General features: G+C 40.8%; 1 protein-coding gene across 3 annotated transcripts in view; it reads right to left on the bottom strand.

Moving 5' to 3' along the window:
* Nucleotides 1–21,004, bottom strand: part of LOC117962445 (seizure protein 6 homolog) — a 129,153-nt gene that overhangs the window by 65,734 nt on the left and 42,415 nt on the right. The window lies entirely within an intron of this gene.

Genomic DNA, 21,004 nt, shown 5'->3' on the forward strand with positions numbered 1-21,004 from the left:
GGTCACAAGCTGTCAAGCAGAGCGTTTCTCCTTTTGGTAAATTACTCTTCGCTTGTAATGTTCTTCTTTCCCTTTGATGCCCTTGTAGAAGGTCTGTGGCATATAATACGCTGTCAGAGTTTGAATTTAGGACAGTTCTTAGCAGACACAAAACCAACCCTTCACATTTTTAAATCTTTATCAAGCTTAGTGGAGATGCAGTGCCCAGGCGATGGAAAGGAAACCGAGTTTCTATGGTAGCGCAAGGGCAGCTACAATGGCACAAATCATTGGCAGCAGGGTACAGCAGTGGTAATATTTCCATACTTTAATGTAAGAACATAAGAACATAAGAACGTTTACAAACGAGAGGAGGCCATTCAGCCCATCTTGCTCGTTTGGTTGTTGGGATATACTACTAGACTCAGCATGGTGTCAACTAGCACACTTTGCCATTGTAATACTATGATATCATTACCGGCATTTCTCTGTAAGGGTATACAGTAGCACCCACCCAGATCTTGTAAATGTATCTGGCATTGCTTCCATTGCTTTTACTGTCTTTAGTACCATTTCATTAGGTTGGCCCTAAGAACTCAACTAAGTACCAAAGTGCACCGAATGAAATGCTTAATGGTAATGCCCCTATCTAAATGAAGCGATAAAAGTTCAATATCTTACATGCTGAGCCACATCCTCCAATGAAACCCTATTTAACCTGTTTATTTTAGTTTATTTTTTTCGTGTGTTGGGACCATGAATCTAATAAGTATAACATCCACTTTGGATACAGCTGAAGAGCGAATGCTCAGCCTTCTAAACCCATCTAAATGTAAAAAAGCAGCAGTAGCTCTCGAAATTAATTTGGTTTATCCAAAGTAAGTGATTAAAGCTGACTGCTGAGCTGTGTTTCAGGGCCGCCTTGGGGCACCAAAATGGAAAAGCTGCAGCTAAAGAGAATCAGATTTCTGTCGATAATAATGATTACTTTATCAAGGGGATGCATTCCTCGGTAAACAGAAATGAGATACACTCAAACAAGCTAATTGGCATTGCAATCAGTAATGCTTACATTCTGCCCCGACGTTGCCGTTATAGATTCTTACAAGCTGTTTAAAGGCTCTCCAAGGCCAAAACATTCATTCGCAGAAAACTGATTATCTGTTTCTTCTAACTTAAGAGTATGTCATTTCACAGATCCGCAGCTTTTATATCTAGGGGATTACACTGAGACACACAAACATCCAGAAATGTTTTCCTTGTTTTAGTGTCAAATCCCAATGTTAGGAAATCAGCATCCTCTCTGGGTTTGAGCAGAATCGGTATGGTTTGGAACTCAGGCTTGGGCTTCGTGCAAGATCAAAACACATGATTACAAGTTCAGAGGTGCTTCCAAACACCTGCAGTCACGTGGCTTACTCTAGCAGTGCTACAAGTCATAAAACCAATTCAATTGCTGGGGCTAAGCCAGAACTGCATCTCTGTGTACTGTCTGAAAGGATGGAGATGGAAGAAGCCCTTCTCTTTGAAGAGCTATGTGCATACCTTGGAGAAGTAATTATGTTCTTTCTTTACACCTACAGATGATTCTGATTTCCACCCAGATGTGATGGAATTGTATTCTGCATACTGATGCCGGCGAGGAGAAAGAAGGAGGGGTGCGGTTGCTATGAAAATCAATAGAATGCTTTGCACGGTTCACATCATATTAGATAAGAAGAGCTTCACTATTGTAAACATTCAGCATTTCCTCTCTGGCCTCAGATAAGCAATTCTGAATGAACGGCCTCTCTTTCAGAAATCAGGTCTCATGCAATATTGCGACCTTTCAACTCTGGCACAGTATTCCAAGGAGTTAAGTCAGCATGAAACAGTCATTTCAGAAGAGCACCTTCTTCCCTGTTCTCCACAAACAAGGTAATAAGTTTAATCTGTGAATCCCTCTAACGGCAAGTTTGAGTTGAGTTTTTATTTGGTTTTTCTAAGCTGCTGTTATCGTTAATTCCAGTGGTTTTGAAGCACCGCCAGACCAGGGTGAAATACACGTTATTACAGCCCGTGCTCTGAAACAGGCAGAGAGAGCAGGTTTAATTCAAACCCTTCCCCTGTAGCTCAACATGCTCGGATTTCTGCGGAACAACACTGCACACCTACATTCCCCTGCCGTTTCCAAGCAGCAATAACCTCCCCTGAACCATCCCTGGTGCTAAGTAAAGATTGTTCTCCGCTATAAAACTTTATATCCGAAGTCAAAGCCTTCATCTCATGTTTTGGCACCTGCTAAAGCATTCCGTGTTCTTTGCTTTTTGAGATCTTTTGTTTCAAGTTCACTTTAAAGGAACCATCAGCAGTGTGCCAAAATATGAGCGGATAAAATAACAGATTTTTTTTTTTTTTTTTGCGCACGTAGAAAATCTCCTGTTCTGCTAACTGGGAAGGTTTATTAACAAAGCAGGAGAAGTTAATGATGGTGACAGTACTACAGAGAATCTGATTCTATTTAAACCAGACCCTCATTTCTTAAATCAAACAAATGTTCACTTGATCTGAAACTAGAAATAATGAGCTGAAATCAGTTTAGTGATTAGAGATGGCAATTATTATTTATTTTTTTAGCAAATTCCTGTCTTGCGTGTTTTATCCAGTCACACTATAACAAGCAATGCGTGAAAGATATCAGATATGATTGAGGGGGGCTGTGATCAAATTAAATCAAATTAAAATGGCTAGAATTACAGAAAGTGTGTGTGGAGAACAGGATATTAATTTGTCGCAGCGCTCCGCAGACATTACATTCTACCTGTGACTTGTTCTGGAAGAAGAGATCTCTTCTCTGCGCTGAATTGCCACAGGTGACAAGTTATACTGTACCTGTTTGGCTTTCAGATGAAAACAGAATCAATAATTCAGAGATATACTACAGCACTTTCCCTGGAGGTAATTTCTGCCAGGGTGTTCAAAGCAGATATCCAGTGTATTTTTAACCACGAACATGCTTTTCCCAGCGAAGACTCCTGGATTCTTTTTTTTTTTTAAAGTTAATGGCAGTGTATGCATGCTAGCATCTTGAGTTGCTGTCACGTATTTGTCATGCCATTTCCCTTTAGTGCTCCAATTGTCATTAAACTACATCCACCAGCCACTGACTGTAATATAGTCCCGTAACATTAAGCATGCACACATGTACAACAGAAGTGTATGCACGGACGTATACTTCTCATGGTAGATACAAATGACCTCATAGTAATGCAGCTGAGCATCTCTTCAAAGCAGTTAGCTCCCAGCAAAAAAAAAAAAAAAAACAGCCCAGTAGAAAAGCTATACAGAAAGCCCCATTAAATTCTGTGAATGCTATTCACCAGAGGGAGATGGTTATCTCCAAGACAATTTCTCTTGTTAGTTATTGAGTACAGATTATATGCCCTCTAGTTTACTCTATGTTCAGTCCTATTTCTAAATTAGTAGAGTACTTGGAGTACACAATAGTACTCCTTAGCTTTTGGAAAGTCGGCATGGCAAATGCAATGCTAAGTTTTAAGAAGAGGCTGTCAACACATTACACACACGCACCAAAGATTATAAGCACCTCCGTTCTTATGGGACACAGACTCTAGCTTTGTGTTTACAACATCAATAATTTAGCACCAGCTAGAGATACACTGTAGCGTTCAAAAGGAGAGCTCTTTTGCAGGATTATATTCCCACCAGGGGCACCGTAGCTGGAGGGGTCAACCCCCCCAACCACCCCCCCCCCCAAAACACACACAATTTTAAAAGTGGGGGGGCACAGTGGGTGAGAAAGGCGCTTGTACAGCACACAAAGTTTAGTTACGGTTATACTCTGCGTATACTTTTACTTCGTGAGATGTTTGCTAAAAATAAAAGTGCATTCTCAAAATCATGTTCTACAGACAGAGACGCATTCAACACCCAGCAGAAGGGAGAAGAAACTGCGCTTTCCATCATCTGTGAAGGACTCGTCAATAACAGGGAGAAGCGTCTATCCTCCAGCAGTACAGCTGTCGACATGTGGCAACAGCAGTAGAGTGAAGCCATAGGAAACTAGGACAGCGCAGCTGATATGGTCCAAACAGACTGCACTTGGCTTGACGCAGGTGTATCATGACCATGTCGCAGTGGCATTGAAGATGTGAGAGGAAGTCAGTCCAGGTCACACAGAGGGCTTGTGGGAGAACCGCAAAGGCAGTTTGGAGATGTTTACTTCCTCCTGGGTGAAGGCCTTTAAATTGATACTTTCAGCAGCTCCTCTGGCTTTGAAACTCTGTGACACATATTTTGTGGGATAGCAGGAAAGAGCGCCCATAGCAATGCTTTGATGTTTATCGTATTGTTACATTTCAAAGCCTGTTACAGAAAATTGGCTTATCTCATGCAGACTTCTGATGTAATATAATCTTGATTGCATGCACTATTATCCAGTTCCCCTGAAAATATAATAGAGTTTCATGAATCCACTCCACTTTAGGAAGACAATCTCTGCAAATTTCAGACACAAAGTACAACACCAAACTCCAAAAGTTAATCCTTTTTTTTATTACTTTGTTTGCCTTTCAAGTTCTGAGTTATTGTGTGGCTAACGAAATAGACAGTAAGCCGCCTGATAGGAAGGAAATGATATTTACTTTGAGAGCAACCTCATTAGTTATAACTTCAATATATAAAAATATATATAAAATATAAAAAAACATGTTCATTTAAAATCCATACGGCAGCATACAATGGCAATAGCATAGTCAAACTTGAAAGCATGGTAGACAAACGCGCACATTTTTAATTTGATTTTTTTCTCTTTGAATGCTGTCTGCAAAGCCCTTGTCACTATTCAAGTGGAGGATTAAGTGCAACAATAACGTTAAATAAGCTGCAGCAAACGAACAAACCGCGCTCTCCCTTTCTTTCACCATGAAGAATCATGTAGAGCAACGCGACGCATGTTACTCGGACAATCCCATCACCACTAACAAATTAAAAGTGTCTACTGCAATAAAACAAATCCGATCTCAATCTCAAATTGAATTTCTTTGATTTGTTGCCTATCGCAAGCCCATCTCAGTCTGTTTACATGGCATTATGTTTTCTGCACGGTTCTTTCCATCTGTAATTACACTCACTGAAAGAGAGACGGGACTCTGAACCGGGGTAATCATCTCGCTAACACAATGTTATTACACAGGACCAGGCTGCACAGAGCACTCCTCGTGTCTCTCTTTTGATTGGACGCCCTGCCACGCTCGCTGTGACTCTATTGGAGAAGTCATATCCCTGTTTATGACACATTCTTTAATAAGAAAATTCTGCACCTGTTCAATATATGAAATATCTAATAAATGTATATTTGTATAATCACTTTAGTGCCAGCCACGGCCCGTGGGTACATCGAAATCGTGGCCTAACACCAGAGAGGCATTCCCAGGACTGCTGGCATTGAAAGCTCTTGTTATACATATATGGGTGTTCAATTCTATGCATAAGTGTGCAGTTAATCAAAATACACAATAGGTCACAGTAAAAGGAAACGCTTGCTTCTTTTGCCTTCATTCAGGTGTGCTCGATTGTGCCAATGTGATTAAATCCTCTGTCTCTTTGCATTTGATTGCCACCCAGCAGGGTATTCGGCCACACATTATTATGACAGACCTCAATGCCAGAAGTCATTTTTTTATCCATTCGCTTAATCAATTGCAATCATGGAATTATACAAAGGGGAGACCATGCAGCCTGTGTCATTTCAGAGAGCTTACACAGATCAGACCTTCGTACAGCCTGAACCGTCACTGACACTCTGCCCATCACCATAACGACATCTAAATGAAGTACAATCCTTTCCAAAATATAAGTAATTATATATTGTATCTGCTATACAGGTACTCTTATCACGAACATTCAATTCCATTAACAGCAAAGCAGCACGGTGAAAATACAAATTATTATATACTGCATGTGCTGTATCACTGTGAAACCTTTAAATACCTGCTACTGATAGGATCGTGTTAAAATTCATTTAAATTACAGCAGGGGTGACTGGAGCACCATTAAGCGATGAACAGGATTGCCCTGCCGGCCCTGTTGTTGTCAGATTCATTCTGTGTAACTGAGCCTGTAGGTATCAATTACTCAATTATTTTTAGTGGCAAGGTAGAAAGACATTGTGTCAAGAGATAGCCTGATGATGAGTGAGGCTTCGACTGTGAAAGGAGAGAGCACCACAGTCCGAGATCCTCCACATTGCCATAGAGTCTGCTGCAGTTCCCAGATCACACAGGTCACCCAACAAACCCCTAGACTGCTTCTACTGATGTGACGACATTTTGAGAATTCTGCACAGTCTCCAGTGGCTCCATTTAGAGCGGGCCTAAATAGCAGCATTAAAGAGAAGTTAATTACGATGCACAAAAGCCACAGCAAAGTATACCCACGCAGAGCTGTTTAATTAAAACAGAAGCTGGATACGTTTAGGGAGCCTACACCAACGCACACTTCTATTACTGTCATTAATCTTCTGCTATGACAGAGAATATGTCAAGGCTCTTTTTGAAACTCCGGGAGGGGGAATCATATTCCATAGCCTTATTCTGTCATAACAAGAACAATCTCAGAATTAAAAAACAAAAAATCCTATTGATATTTGACATTTCTACATGTGAATATAACAGTCTATTGCTACAAAGCAAAAGTTGCCATGGGGTCCTGTCTTGACTATTCACTGTGTCTAAATTGATCACTGTGTCACGACCACTTTTAATTTAACTTTATAACAAGATAAAAAGGGAAAACGTTCTTTCTTTTCAAACCAGGAATGCATATTGTATTCCAAATATGGTGCCTGAACTTAATAAGCACAGAATTCTTCTAAAACAGCGTAACTGATCCTAAAACAGCCTTATTGATCTTGAGCCACTGTTTAAAAAACCGTGGTCATCCTGAGCAGAAAAGCCAGTCAGAAACACTCACTAGCCGGACTAGCTGGTTAGTCGCCGCACTTAAATATATGATTGTTAAGAAAGCATGGTTTTGGTTCTGCGTGGGTAAAAATGATCAGTTTGTGTTGTAAAAACATAACCAGCTCAGGATTCGTCCCTGGGTGTTAATGCATTCTCTTGCTCATTGATTATTGTTGAGTTAGACACTTTATCAGGGCATTGTGTAATAAACAAGTAACAGTGAATTCGTACTGAAGCGCATTTGCACTGCTGCAACTTTGACTGAGCATCAGAGATACTGATTGCCCTGGAGTTTGGTTCTTACACATCACTGTGCTTTCATGTTACACACAGTGCACTGCAACCGATTACATTACATTACATGTAGTAGAAGTGGCAGGATAAAAGCCAGGGAAGAAACAAGCCCCAGAGCAACACACACAAATATTTAAAAAGGGCTTTATTTAGATTGCTAAAACGATGCGTTGGCTTGTTTGTTTTTTGTTTTTTTAACAGTGGCGTTGCGATTTTCTTAAGTAAGTCACACGAATCGACATGCACAGTTTTAAACACGATTCACTAACTCAACCTGTTTTAGATAACCCTCACATGTCAGCACCATCTTTTGGACATGCAAGCTGTTTGCTTCCCTGAATCAGGAGCAGCAGTGCAAGAGGAGAATTCACAAAGGCAGTGTGTCCTTGCAGACCTCGGTGTGAGCTTCAGCGGCAGTCTCAATGAATCAGCTGAATAAATGTAGAGCACTGTGCTGTGAGACAGCATTACAGTGTAACAGTGCATCGCTGTCTTAATGAATCCTGTTAGTGGCCTTGTGAAATAACCTCATATCCTTCCACTGAGCGCACACACTGCCCTGTTGTATCGTTTCCTTTCTCTACACGGTACAGTACAGCATGACTGCATTGTAAAGCCTTTGTGGTACACTATTCGTAATGATGCCTAGTGTGACCTGCCATTAAAACCCCTTTACTGTGCAGCTATAAAGTCAAGCGATTGCTTTCCAAAACGAATCTAATTACTGTAAGCCCGAGCACCTATTTTTGTACACATGCTGGATATCCATTAGGCTAATTATTCGTTCCGGTTACCAACTCTTGCTGGGTTACCAGAATACTTTAACCTGGAGACGAGCATTCAAATACAACTACAGAAACTGAGCCATGCCTGTTTGTTAAAATTCATTCAGTTAGGGAAAAACGCTGACTATAAAAACACATGACAGGACTACTCTGTAGGGACGGTGCATTTTCACAAAAACATTCTGCACTGCGTACGGTATAACCTCTCCTGTTACTGCAGACTTACACATAGACCCCAGTGATCTTCCAATGGTATCACACTATGCACAAGCCTTTAAGTGTAATGGATTTATAGCTAATGAGATAAATGCATCTGGAATGACTCTGAGTTGAAACTGGTGGGAGGCTAATAGATGGACTGGGGCTTTGACAATATCTGAACATGGATATAGGACCCCCCATTATTTATTAATAGCTTCACTTGCTATAAATTATAGAAATGAAATGATTAAAGTCTGCCATTCACACAGGAATAAGAGGTTCTCTATGAAATCCTGTTCCGTTCAGTTTATCTCAGGTATTATTTATTTAACTTTTTATTACTAATTAATACAACTATATCTATATATAAAAAAAGATTCCCACTAGCACTTCTCCAAATCTAATCCCTTTGGTTATTTTTCAACTCGTGTAACACAGGGAACTTGTTTTCTCTCTCTCTCTCTCTCTCTCTCTCTCTCTCTCTCTCTCTCTCTCTCTCTCTCTCTCTCTCCTCTTTACCCATTATCCTTCCTATTAACTTTTTAAGTTATTTAAGTGATGGGTATATTGAGTTTGACAGCTGGAATTTATGCCATTAAAAAAAAAAACTGCTTAATTGTGTTAGCTGCCCTCTAGTTAGGCTTCTGTTGCTTAACTCTATCACAAATAATTCTATAATCCAAGAAGAGAGAGAGAGAGAGAGAGAGAGAGAGAGAGAGAGAGAGAGAGAGAGAGAGAGAGAGAGAGAGAGAGAGAGAGAGAGAGAGAGAGAGGATACTGCACTCTATTAGCCAATCAGAAAGCAGAATGACAGAGGTAGAATGAATGATAAACCCCCAGCCCCCAAGCTGCTGTAAGGACGCATGGGGCCGGTCGTCAGCAGCTGGGAGCTGCATATCATTTCTCTGTTAAATTACACGGTGCAAAGAGGATTTCATGCAACAAGCAGATGAAATAAAGTCTTTATTCCTCATTAGGCTTTCAGGGAGGCCTTTTTACTTGATGCATTTATGATTAGCGCAGAGCAATCCTGACGGCTGGGTCTGATGGGCCCCGTGTCGCTCCAGACACCGGATTCCTTTCTCACAATGAACGCTCATGCTGATCTGATGGGTGCTGCTGTGATGAAGAAGACCTGAGTGCACACGGAGTAGCAGATGGTTACAATTAGGCTTCTCAGATAGATTTTGTTGTGAAGTTAGTCACATTAATAGTTTGGTACTGCAGAAAAGGGATTTGAAATATGATTTGAAAGACACTTCTTTAGGGAATTATGCATCCAATTTTAATGTAATCTCCAACCATTGTTTGAATACAGTTTATAAACTTGGTAGCAGATACAATATAAAATATCAGCTGGGTTTAGGAGACAAACTCACCCATGGGAATGCTATTAAAAAAAACTAGTCGCGATGATTCAACAACTGTCTTGGACCATGATGCAATGAAATACTGTAGAAAAGAAAACAGATTCTACCATTAAATGCTTATGTTTTTTGTTTGGTTATTTTTTTTATACGCAGGCTTTCCTGATGCGAAGAAGTCTTTTGGAATCGTCTCTTGTGAAGGAACCTATTAATCATCCTCAAGGCTTGTATCACACTTAGATCTCACTGCATTATATTTCAGAATTCTGGCAACAGTTTCCTTTCACTTTCAGCCCAGTTCCACCAAGGCAGTCCTAGGGAATCGCCTTTGCTTTAACCTTCTAAAACAAAAGATTGGTAGACCTGCATGAAGAAGATCATTTGCACGCATTGGTACGAGGTATACCCAGCGGCACTGCGGGACCTGTTTAAGATATTGCACCCCACTCTTGCACCCAGGTCCACTTTCAAAGCACTGTAGCTGCTGTTAATCAGTACATTACCACTTGCATGTTATTGCTGCTGCACGATTCCTGACAGACAGCTCGGTCTGCTTCTTTCATTTCCTTTTCGTGCTTTAACATCAGTAGATAAAACATTTAAAAGGATCTAAACCCATAATGATAAAATAAAACATCTTACCCACCGCTTGCCGTTGAACTAATGTACCTTTAAATATAGCTGTTCCGTTGCTTACTTTTGCAGCTGTTGCAATTTCAGTTCATTGCACTGGCAGCACCGTGAACGAAACATATCTTAAAAGATCTCATCAAAAAACAACCTCTACTGTTATAAGAATTCAACTCTACTACATTAGTTTTGATAGATAGTTCTGTTCTTCTGCCGCTATTCTTCAGTGTGCATGTTTCCTGAATGTAATTTAGAAATCATCTCTCACACTCTGTATCTTCCCTAGTTGTTTTTATTTTTTGCATGCTTTTTTTTTTTTTTAAACCAGACCCTGCACCCCATTCTGCCTCAGAATTATAAATAAGTGTAATCTATTTGGAACTGCTTGTAATCGACTCCCCTGCAGGGCATGCACACACCTCTCTGCACTGCACTGTGCATCTCTGCAAGGCTGCCCAGTAAGAGAGGCTCAGGTGCACCCGCCTACAGAATAAATGTATTTTAATAAGATCCATTTATTACACTGTAAAACGTAATGAGTTTATGCTGAGGGTTGCCAAAACTCCCTTTATGTTTTAATCAGGATTACCCGCTACCGTGTAACCCCCAAAGTGTTTCCTTAATGGTCTCCGCTCTGGGTAAGCTGCATCTATTATTGAATTGTGGTTTGTCAAACTTGTACTTTACTTGAACAAAAGTTATTGTATCTCTTGCTCTTATTGTATTACTTGTATTGTAACGCTTGAAATGTTTTTGCTTACGATTGTCAGTCGCCCTGGATAAGGGCGTCTGCTAAGAAATAAATAATAATAATAATAATAATCTCCCTCCCCTTACAAGCAGCAGACTAAAGACACAGCCGGGCTTTCTTGACGTGTGTTTCAAAGGGCCTGTATGCTGCTGCTCTCTGCTACAGGACAGAAGTATTCCTGTTGGCTTGGGCTCCTTGGTTTCTAACACTAGCCTTTCTAACTTTTACTTTCACAATGATTTTGCGTTCACTTTGCTCGTCATAGAACACCACCACTACTACAACTGAGAAGAAACCCTTTAATAAAACGCCACCGGGCTATGCTTTTCATCTCAGTTCTCTATACGCATGGATACACAGTGTCCATTACAGAATCCCTATTTGCTAGAAGATTAGTAGTTACTATTGTTAGTTCATATTGGAGGATACAATCTCCGGCAGATGAAAGCTTACATGTGTGGGTTGCTTTGTTGGATAATTGAATTCATGCCGATTCACATTTTTACACATGATTTGTACAATTACATTTTGGTATTGTAAGTTTTTAACTGTGAAACTGGTAGAAGAAACATGGAGCATGCTAGGCACTCTGGGCATCTACATCCGAAACTGGAAAATCAAAAACCATTAACTGATTCAAACTCGGAACCAAGCACCAGAGGAGCAGCAGGGAAGCAATTTCTAGCTGCACGGTGCATGTTGGTCTTCCCGGAGAGAAAGATTTCTCAGCCTTTCCAGTAAGCGTTACCTCGAAATGTGTGACTCAAGTAAAAATCAAGAGCAACATCTTGCCACGCTCACACATGGTTGGTTAGCATAACTATTTCATCAATACAAGCGAAATGAAATGTAAACCCTAGCAACATTGAAACCCCCTCAAACGAAAACTCGACAGCATATGCATTCGTACTTTAATGCTGATAAATACTTTCCATCAGGCCGGGGGGGGGGCGCTGAGCAGGCAGCAGATGGAATATGTCATCCCAGGACAAATGCTTCAGGCCTGGGCACCATGATGTAGCAGCTTGTCAATCTGCTTGTTCATAGAGGCACAGTATTCACCTGTTCGTTTTACAAAATGACATTATTATTGTTCTTGCTAGAAAAGTATGCACAGATTATTGAGAGTAAACAGCTTGTTGTGTCTGTGGATTGCTCTAATTTGTTAGTTCAATTAATGTTCGAGCCATATACTCTATATCAGAGGAGTCCAATCATGTCCAAAAAAAAGCTCTTTCACTTTTCATTATTTAGCTCTTTTGATATGTTTTTTTTTTTTAGTTCAGCTTTGTTTTTTTACATTCTCGAAGAACACCAAATCAAATCCCCTCCAACACATTCTTATCGCGAAAGCTCCCTCGTCGACCTCTGCCTCCGAGTGTCAGTTTGATCCTGTGCACGGAGCAGTGAGAGAAGGAACGGGCTGACGGCGAGGCGAGATTAATTAACCTCCAGGACGCCCCACAGCGCCGCCGCTCCGCCAGTCCTGTTGTTTACTGGCTCCCTCAGAAGAAGCAGCCAGCGTGTTTCTATTGAAACATTGCTTCAGTTTTCTGGTATTTTTCCTCCTTTTTGATATTTCATTCCCCCTGAAACACTGTTACGTGTCACAGGCCCCTTCCTGTGTTTTATTTATTACCAAAGGTAAGAGCCCAGTGTTTTGCTAGCGGAGGTCTTTATAGAATTTGTGATTTCAGCTTGTCAAAGCAGCAGCTCAGTTCAGGCAGAGGCAATGCACCACAGTCAGGGCTAACCCTTAAATTACATGAAGTCCCTTATGACAGTGACCTTATGCTCTTGTCATATCTAAAGAAGCGCTTCTGTTTTGAAGTCCTGTTTGCAGAGAAAACCATACACCTGACACTCACCGTTTCCTTGTTATATTGCAAAGCGCTTGCTCGTCCACTTAAATCCGAAGGATAATTACCGATGCAATAGTTCGGTACTAAGTGGCAGTGGTAGCTCAAGGCCAGTTTGGTAGCGCTTTTATATTTTGGCGGATCGCTGGCTGAGAGCAAGAATGGTTATCACAAGATACGGCAAATGTAATGCATAATGTAAAAGAAAACCTGTACAAAACAATGCAGAAGACGGAATCAGAACTCTCTACGACCTAAACAACTTTTTTTTTATTGTTGTTGAAGATTCTGTTTAGCAGCAGGTCCGAGTGCTAACAGGTCGCCCCAGCAATCCTGTGATGACATCATGCAATCTATCCACTGTGCCTGCGTGGAAGGGCATGCGCTGGTCCCCACAGCAACCACACATCAATAGAACCAGAGCTTTCCTAGCACAGGGGCTGCTGCATCAGAGCCAGCCCAGTCGTATACTGTATGAACTGAACCCTAATGTGAACACCGGGATGCAGCGTGAACAGGATCATGCCTCGCCTTGGTTTGCTGTGGAAGTATAAAAATCGAATGTAAGGCAACAGCAATACTGACTTTGAATAAAAAAAATACCTGTCTGGCCTGCCTAATGGGAAAAGATTTGCATATTAATATTTAAGCTGTCACTGACGGATACCGGGCATAAATGTGCGGCTACACCTATTGGGGCTTTCAGATTCGGACAGCTACAGTTACTGAAAAATCACTGTTTCCTGAACATGTAAAATGTGTTGCGGAAGCTTCATCTAGATTCCTGATGCACAAGCTGTAGCTGCGAGTTTAACCCTTACAGTGCCATGTGGTACAAACCCCATTACAATAGTGTTGTAATAGTGTTGACAGGCAGGGTTTTAAACAGTGTTAAAATTAAGTAATAAGTATAAAAACAGTCTCATTACAACCGTAGCTAAAGTATTTTAAATGATAATTAATGAATAAAGTAAACAGCTTTCTTGTATTATTGCCAGCATAATGATGTTTCTTCTATACCAATTCATTTCCATTAAAATATCTGAGAGTGCCGGTTGTTATTTTGTATTACCGTACAGCATACAGTGACAGTCTAATATGGATTTGTATTTGTGTAGCGTGATTGTAGGTAGACGAAGGGGCATCTTTCAGATGAATTCCCTGTAGAATACACTGGGTTCACCAGGCATCAATGTGCAAGACTTTCTCTTCAAGTGATTTCATAACCAAGTGAAAGCAATTGATTTTCTTCACTGTCAGAATCTGACCCGGTCAACTACAATTTTGTCCCATTACTGCTGCACACACGAGTAAGCCGGGGCGATTAAGACATAACAAAACACTTGAAAGCGCATCTTAAATTAGCATACAGAAAACCAAAAAGGCTGCTACAACTGAAAGTGATTCATTTCCATTGCTCAGGACTCCTCTAAACCAGGTCAAGCTCATGGATGCTGTTTCCTGGTTATAGAAGAAAACAGTTAAAAATGAGCAACGTCTCAGCAGGTCTGTATCCCACACCACAGACCGCTTTCCATGAAGTGTCTCTAATTACTGTGTATTTATCAATCAATCAATCTTTATTTTATATAGCACCTTTCATAGTGAACCACCAACACAAAGCGCTTTACAAGACGCAGTAACTACTTTGTAAATACATGTGTACTGACACAGTTACAAAGTTATTATGCACAGTTACTATGTACTTAATTCATTTTTAAATATGCAAGTACACAATTGTATTACAAAATGGTTAGGGTTGGGGTGTGTTCAAGCCATCAATTAAATTAGAAAATCACTCATTTGCCTATTTTGACAATTTTCCAAGTGGTTTGATTTCTTATGCACAACAAATCAAAAACTCCAGCAGCAGTGGGGTGTTCTAATAAAGGCACACGCTCCTGCACACACAGTACAGGACAGTGCTGCTAATACTGCTTAGCAGTGATTCATGCTATTGCTTCTGAGCTAGCAAAGCCACTGACCCACTTTTGTGTAAGTGCATGTCCAGCACAGAATCCAGTGGACACTGTATCTTGGATACAAATTGGATACCGGCAGCCTGCAATCCTGTTAAGTGAAGAAATATTGAGGTCTCCAGTGGCAGAGACAGAAACCATCGCAAGCTGCCACTTTAATGGAAGATCAGGCACCCACAGCTCCCTCTGCCACTGTTTCCAGGGCGTGGTGTATTGCCTGCTGCCCCTGCTGCAGTTTGCTCAAATAAATGATCACTGCAGCGGCATCATAATCTTGGGGATTCAACACACAAATAGCTTTTGCTAGAGAAACACACTTGGTAAATATCTAAAAAAAACACACATTTATTATTTATGTATTTATTTTTAAAGGGCTTGAACTTCTTGTTCTTTCCTAACATATATTTTTCAGAGTTGTTATTTTAATGTTTGGGTTCATAGGAGGCTAAAGCACTGTAATAGCATTTCATTCTCAGAGGTTTACACTTATGGTGTCTTTTTGTGTTTTAGACCATCATATTTGATATTTTTGTTAACCACAAAATATTGTTCTTTGACCATTTGCCGTATACCACAGTGAAGAGCATAATCTGTTAGTGGTACAGTATTTTTTCTTAACATGATGCTAACATTATAAATTATCCAGATGAACAAACTAGTGTTTTAGAATATTATTTAGCATATTCACAATAAAAAAAAAAAAAAAGTTGCACTTATCAATGCACTCAAATTTAAGGAACAAATCAGTAAATACAAAATCTCTTGTAACATTTTAATGAAGTAAAATTCTGTAAAAGTATGCAAGTGTAAGAAAGCAGAGTCCCTGGTAAACAACTGAAATACTGCACAAACACGGCGTACAGCAGAACAGCTGGAAGCCATGAACATGATTTGTAAAACGTACAAGTGAGTGTCAGGAAGATAAAGCAGAGACCAGGTCGCTGGCCTGCAGAGGGGTGTAAACGATACACACCGACACCTGGGGAGGACACAGCTGCAGGGCACACGAGCTGAGCAGAGAGCATGGGTCCCCCGGCATCTGACGAGCACGGAGGCTCACTAGTGCACACGACACACATAGCCAGCATTCGCCAGGCACTGCCTAGTCCTTCACACAGTGCCATTAAAACTTGAAAAGAAGATCGCATCTCTCAAGCGGTAAAAGCAATTTCTCAGAGCCATTAAGCGACAGAACGGAGGCTTTTGGGGCTGCAGAGAACCTGTCTATTCTCCTGTTGGAAGCACTTCCCATCTCTCAGGCTCTCGCTCAACACGAGTGATAGGTACACTGGAGTGTGAAGTCCAGGCTGATTGAGGGATTAAACTGAGGGAGCCCATACTTTAGGTGCTGGCAGTGACTGAAATACCCAATCTTCGGTTCAGGCTTTGAATTGAAAGAATATAGCATAGTGTGGGTGCAGAGATAATATGGAGTACAGACTGAAATTCTCTTTAAAGAGTAATAGCTGTGGTGTCATGTTTGCTGATACTTGGCTATGCTTTATTACACTTTGATGTTTTTTAATAATTGAATTACAGTACAGCGCCAGGAAAAGTTCAATGCATGTTTCCATTTCTGCCTGGGATATTCCAAGAAAACTGGCATCTACGTCACTTTGAAATCTCCCTTCCTTCATTACCTTTACCAAAATGATGATACAACAGCCCTGTACTGTGGGCCAATGATAGCAGGACACCTAGGATTCATTTTCAACACAGCACTGTTATTCTCCATTAGGTGTGTGTCATCCTAATGTGAATGAAATCACATTGCACTGCATACTGTGCATAGTGCATTTCCAAGACTTTCCTAATATACCAAGTAGCAGCATTTAAATCTGCGACTGGGCTGTGCAGCGACCACAGAACACAAGGCTTCTGTCCAGGACAGATTGCATGCAATACAGTTACTCTGTCGAGAAACAGTGAAAAGAATTATCCAATTGATATTCAATTATAGAACAGGCCAGTGAATGCAAGTTCAAACAGTAAAATCATTGCCCATTACCAACTATTGACATCCGTGAACTAATCTAGTTCAGTTCTCACTACTGGATACCACCGTTTAATACTGTCTGCACCTCCATTTAACCCTGCAGAAACGAGGATGGGTTTTCCTCCAGCTGTGTTAACAAGGATGTGATTTGGATTTTGAAGGCGTACAGAAACGAGGGAAATGTTCAGCTTCTGATGTTGCATTCCTTTTGCTTTTCTACCGTCACAGATAGAAACGCAGTCGATACTTTTTAAGGCATAACAGAATGCTTCCAACTTGGGCATCACATTTGTAAATCAGGCAGCATTTTTCCTACACATTGGACCCCCTTGTGCTTTTCCCTAACAATCCCTGCTGAAGAGTCTCTTCCTTCACTCGTATAGACAGACTGCTCAGCCTGCTGAAGTCTTCTTCTTCTTCAGATTCTTCTTCTTCTTCTTCTTCTTCTTCAGATTCTTCTTCTTCTTCAGATTCTTCTTCAGATTCTTCAGATTCTTCAGATTCTTCTTCTTCAGATTCTTCTTCTTCAGATTCTATGTAGAGTTCATTCTAAGCGCTCCCCTTTGGTTTTAATGCATTTGTCTTCCCTGAGAAAGGTCTCGCTGGTATGCGGGACGTGATGAGAGCATATTGAGCGTGGATTGGAGTGATGGGAGCCAGCCCTCCCCTGTCCATTAGGTGTGTGGGTGTGTGTGTGTGCGTGCGTGCGTGCGTGCGTGTGTGTTAAATAGAATGAATGACAGCGTTCAATTCCTCGTCTCCACTCTCACACTCTCCACTTCACCTGGACAAGCACTAAGTAACAGCATCAAAAGGTTTAACAGTGTCCTGGTGTAATCGGCTTTCTTCCACAGAGGAAAATGGATTTCTGATTTTTTCAAACCACTCCCAAAACCCGAGAAATTCCAGGGGGCTATCACAGAATCTTAAAACCTTTCTGCAGGTGGAGTGCAAGTGATGCAGTCAAAACCTGCATAACGAGGACAACAGAAGTGTATTATTATTATTATAATACACTTCTGAAGCAGTGTGGAGTAGTGGTTAGGGCTCTGGACTCTTGACCGGAGGGTTGTGGGTTCAATCCCCAGTGGGGGACACTGCTGTTGTACCCTTGAGCAAGGTACTTTACCTAGATTGCTCCAGTAAAAACCCAACTGTATAAATGGGTAATTGTATGTAAAAATAATGTGAAATAATGTATAATGTGAAATTATGTGATATCTTGTAACAATTGTAAGTCGCCCTGGATAAGGGCGTCAGCTAAGAAATAAATAATAATAATTATTATTATTATTATTAATTTTTAAATCATATTTCCTTTCATGAGTGCACTTTAAAAGACATAGGCTTCTATCTTTTAGTCATATTGGAATACAACCAAAAAAATAAAAATAAAAACAGAAATCAATTTAGCTTGGTTTAAGAAAAAGAAAAAAAAATCAATACAGGGCAGTGTTTGAAGAAATAACATTGTTCCCAATAAACAGGGAGAGAAACAGATCTTCTATAAGGGCCCGAGCTGCTGAATGTGTTAGCAGGTTGCTCTGTTACACACGGCTGCCCTGGCTCTTAGAAAACCGACAGCTACAAAAATGAAAGTTTACTGCTTTTCAGAGAAATGCAAGGAGACCAGAGGGGTGTCTTTATACTTAACCAGGCAGAACAAGACTTGAAACAGACCACCGGCTGCAGCCGCACACATTCTAACAGATGAGATACTAAGAATGGCTGATCTGGGGTCCAGTCTTCTTTCAGGCAGAATGCCTTCCCATGGCAATGCTGGTTATGCAAACTGACACATTTATAAGTGATGACTGTGCAGCAGCACCATGGTCAAGCTTACAGATAAACATGGCAAAGCATGGTAAACAAAAACAGTAAATGCAAAGCATGATAATGAGAAAAGCATGGGAAGGGGGGTGGACTGCAAAATGACTGCACAAGTATACAGTTTGAAAAGGGACGGTACCAGATCTGAGAGAATCCTATAAGGAATGAGCATTGATACTGTAAAGGTAAAAAAAAAAAAAAAGATATTTCATTCGCCAGATATCGATCTCTATCTCCCAGACCCCCAACCTCTCTGTTAATAAATATATAAATGCAGACATGAAATGTATTGAAATGAATTCACTGGGACAGGTCTGCAGATCAATACCGAATGGATGTCAGAAGCAGTTAATAAGGAATATATTTAGTTACAGTACAGGAAAGCATCAACATCTCTTTACTGGGAACAGCTGTGTGCGATATACAAGAACCCAATCTAATCAGTGAAGAGTGTTAACATATTGAATTACACACCGCTTTGTAGTTTTCCATATACTTAACAAAAAGAGGACAAAAAATGTAACATTTCAAAAACATGAAATATGGTTTCCGGTAGACTTCTGCAATATCATTTAGTAGTTTCTTTCATTACATTATGTTCATATAGTTTTTTGTTTTTTTTTAATTATGTCTCAATTCTAAAATTCTAGGTGATGCAGAAATGTTGGCCATAGCTGTATATTTCCATACAATACATTACCACTGATAAAAGTTTACCATAGCAAAAGCATAGCAAAGCAGAGTGAAAAACATGGTAAAGCATAAGCATTGTAGAGAATATCAAGGTATGGTAAAGCACATTAATAAACATGACAAACCAGGGTATGGTAAATGCACTGTACAACCATGGGAAACGCATGGGAAAACTGGAAAAATGCTATGCAAAAATAACATGCTAAACTAGCGGCATGCTGTGTCAGTGGTACAGAGCACAGTGCATCTAGCAGCATGCTGTGTCAGTGGTACAGAGCACAGTGCGTCTAGCGGCATGCTGTGTCAGTGGTACAGAGCACAGTGCGTCTAGCGGCATGCTGTGTCAGTGGTACAGAGCACAGTGCGTCTAGCGGCATGCTGTGTCAGTGGTACAGAGCACAGTGCGTCTAGCGGCATGCTGTGTCAGTGGTACAGAGCACAGTGCGTCTAGCGGCATGCTGTGTCAGTGGTACAGAGCACAGTGCGTCTAGCGGCATGCTGTGTCAGTGGTACAGAGCACAGTGCGTCTAGCAGCATGCTGTGTCAGTGGTACAGAGCACAGTGCGTCTAGCGGCATGCTGTGTCAGTGGTACAGAGCACAGTGCGTCTAGCGCAAAACTGACAGCAACAACTAAAAGTGGTTTAAAAAAATTGAATCTGTTTCATTTTATTGTTTTGTTTTCTTTCAGGGTCTGACAGAAATCAAATCCGGTTTTAAAAAAAAAAAAAGTAAAATAAAACCTCTCTCAACAACATGTGGATCAAAACATCCAGGTTTTTTTAATTGTCTTTTCTGGCAGGCAACACGCTGCCATCTGGCAGAGAGGCAAGATGAAAAGAGTCTGAGAGAAGAAGTCATTCTTTATTGTGACAGATTTGAATAATAAAGATGCCCCCCCACTAATTCCATTAAAGTGTCACGTAATGTGCTGTTCTGTTGCCTGGGACCGAGAAATTAACTTGGTCTGGAGCAGACAGGAACTCAGACACAGGCAGACAACCGGGCGGACAGACAGACACACAGACAGACAGGCAGACAGCCAGGCGGACAGACAGATAGACAGGCGGGCAGACAACCGGGTGGACAGACACACAGACAGACAGGTAGGCAGACGGCCGGGCGGACAGACACACAGGCAGGTAAAGAAAGACAGACAGACATGCAGGCAGGTTTGCTCTCAATATTGAAGCAACAGCAGCCCAGAAGTTAGAATGATTGCAGAGGCTGTAACAGTCCTGTCAAATGTAGTAATAATTCAACAGGTAAGGAGACGTTATAAACGACAGACAGAGTTCCTGATAAGCCTCCCCTGTTAATTGATGAAGGCTAACTGAATAATTTTAATTGTTTTACAAACACTTTAAATGTTGATTTAATCCAGTGCGCAATAATTCAGAGAAGTCCCCACTTCCTTTCCTAATCAAAGCATCCCCAAATCTCTAATTGCTATTTTCTTTTTATAGCGTCCCTTGAATTAAAATGCTAAGATGGAGATATTGTTTATCGGCACTTAATCTGATTTGCTCTCAGGCATTCAATATCGTCAGATCAGGAGATGAGCAAGCCCAGGATAAACAGCAAAATAACATTGTGTGCTTTAATATTGTTAATTAAAAACAAAGCAAAAAGAAGATATTAATTATTTACTGCTCGGTGTCCCTGAAGCACAATGTGCTA

This window comes from Acipenser ruthenus, chromosome 26 (genome assembly GCF_902713425.1).
Source record: "Acipenser ruthenus chromosome 26, fAciRut3.2 maternal haplotype, whole genome shotgun sequence".
NCBI lineage: Eukaryota > Metazoa > Chordata > Actinopteri > Acipenseriformes > Acipenseridae > Acipenser > Acipenser ruthenus.